Below are 2,500 nucleotides of genomic sequence, written 5' to 3' on the forward strand. Positions count from 1 at the left end.
GGGCCAGCGAAATGGCCGGGCAAAAAAACGACAGAGTCCCAATTTCTTTCAAAGTGCCAAACAACGGTCGTTGGCTGATGGCCTGTGGCTGCAGGCCTGCCACACGCATTCGCAGCGCGCGCGCACCTTGTTTCAAACATCGAGTACACGAATCCGCGCGGCCGGCCGGCGAGCCCACAACCTAGGCCGCGCGAATGTACAGGGTCACTCTACTGGCCGCCCAAATGTACAGGGCCAGCGAAATGGCCGGGCAAAAAAACGACAGAGTCCCAATTTTTTACAAAGTGCCAATCAACGGTCGTTGGCTGATGGCCTGTTGCTGAAGGCCTGTCACACGCATTCGCAGTACGCGCGGGCCTCGTTTCAAACATCGGACGCGCGAAAACGCGCGGCCGCCCGGCGAGGCCTGGACCCTGGACGCGCGAACGTACAGGGACACGCCAATGAGGAAAAACGACGGATTTTCTCTGAAGAGTTGTGTGTCGTTGGCGTGTTGGCGTCGCACACCCGCGGCTCGCACTCGCCCAAGGTGGCCGCCTTGTAAACCAGCGCGCGCGGACGGACAGACAAACAAACAAACCTGCAGGAGACCCGAGCGAGTTTCGTGCGTCACGAGGAAGTGGGTGTCTCGCGGTGGACGCAGAACCGTTCCAGCCCTACTATGTGGGGCAACCCACACTGGATGGGTGAAACGCGCTCGCGTGCGTTTTCTACCGCCTGTAGGCGCGCGGCTCGCTGAGCAGATGTGCTGCTGCTCGTACGACGCCGGTCGCTTTCACGGGGTGTCCCATCGCAAGCGTTCGTTACAGTTGCCAGCCTCGCCGGTGAGCATACGCCGACCCGCTCTCGTTTTCGACTGCGGTCGGCGCTGCCGGCGTCGGTGACGGTTTTCCGAGTTCGCGCGGCGAACCAAGCAAAGAGTGTCGGTCGGTGGGTCGCGTCCTCGCGGGCGTCGGACCCGGTGCGTGAAAAGGCGGCGGCCTCGTGCCGCCCAGCCCAGCTCTCGTAGCTACCTGGTTGATCCTGCCAGTAGTCATATGCTTGTCTCAAAGATTAAGCCATGCAAGTCTAAGTACGCGCTCTCGTACAGTGAAACTGCGAATGGCTCATTAAATCAGTTATGGTTCATTTGATCGTACATCGTACGTGGATACCTGTACAAAATCTAGAGCTAATACATGCGGCAGGCGCCTGCCTCGCGGCGGGCGTGCATTTATCAGTCCAAAAACCGACCGGGCCGGCCTCGCGTCGCGCCCGACACGTGTTGGTGACTCTGGATAACTCAGCGGATCGCACGGTCTCGCACCGGCGACGGATCATTCAAGTGTCTGCCCTATCAACTTTCGTCGGTAGGGTATCGGCCTACCGAGGTTCTTACGGGTGACGGGGAATCAGGGTTCGATTCCGGAGAGGGAGCCTGAGAAACGGCTACCACATCCAAGGAAGGCAGCAGGCGCGCAAATTACCCATTCCCGACGCGGGGAGGTAGTGACGAAAAATAACAATACAGGACTCTAAACGAGGCCCTGTAATTGGAATGAGCACACTTTAAAACCTTTAACGAGTATCCATTGGAGGGCAAGTCTGGTGCCAGCAGCCGCGGTAATTCCAGCTCCAAAAGTGTATATTTAAGTTGTTGCGGTTAAAAAGCTCGTAGTTGGACGTTGGGCGCAGGCGGCCGGTCCGTCGCAAGGCGTGCACTGGCCGCACCTGGCCCTCTCCCCCGGCGCTCCGCCGGTGCCCTTGACTGAGTGTCGGCGGCGGCCGGGACGTTTACTTTGAAAAAATTAGAGTGTTCAAAGCAGGCGGCTCGCCTGAATAATGGTGCATGGAATAATGGAATAGGACCTCGGTTCTATTTTGTTGGTTTTCGGAGCGCGAGGTAATGATTAAGAGGGACGGACGGGGGCATTCGTACTGTGCCGTTAGAGGTGAAATTCTTGGATCGGCGCAAGACGAACGACTGCGAAAGCATTTGCCAAGAATGTTTTCTTTAATCAAGAGCGAAAGTCAGAGGTTCGAAGACGATCAGATACCGTCCTAGTTCTGACTATAAACGATGCCAACCAGCGATCGGGGGGCGTTAGTTTGACGACCTCCCCGGCAGCTTGCGGGAAACCAAAGTCTTTGGGTTCCGGGGGAAGTATGGTTGCAAAGCTGAAACTTAAAGGAATTGACGGAAGGGCACCACCAGGCGTGGAGCCTGCGGCTTAATTTGACTCAACACGGGGAATCTCACCCGGCCCGGACACAGTGAGGATTGACAGATTGAGAGCTCTTTCTTGATTCTGTGGGTGGTGGTGCATGGCCGTTCTTAGTTGGTGGAGCGATTTGTCTGGTTAATTCCGATAACGAACGAGACTCTGGCTTGCTAACTAGTTACGCGACCCGATCGGTCGGCGTTTAACTTCTTAGAGGGACTAGTGGCGTTTAGCCACACGAGATTGAGCAATAACAGGTCTGTGATGCCCTTAGATGTTCGGGGCCGCACGCGCGCTAC

At 56.8% G+C, this 2,500-nt stretch overlaps 1 non-coding gene across 1 annotated transcript in view; it reads left to right on the top strand.

Moving 5' to 3' along the window:
- Nucleotides 1-1,010: 1,010 nt before the first annotated feature.
- The window catches only part of LOC145887879 (small subunit ribosomal RNA), a 1,824-nt gene continuing 334 nt past the window's right edge, over nucleotides 1,011-2,500 (top strand). The window contains exon 1 of the ribosomal RNA XR_014399359.1: nucleotides 1,011-2,500. This exon is cut by the window's right edge and continues 334 nt beyond it. This is a non-coding gene — a ribosomal RNA (small subunit ribosomal RNA).

This window comes from Ascidia mentula, chromosome 1 (genome assembly GCF_947561715.1).
Source record: "Ascidia mentula chromosome 1, kaAscMent1.1, whole genome shotgun sequence".
In the NCBI taxonomy this organism is placed as follows: domain Eukaryota; kingdom Metazoa; phylum Chordata; class Ascidiacea; order Phlebobranchia; family Ascidiidae; genus Ascidia; species Ascidia mentula.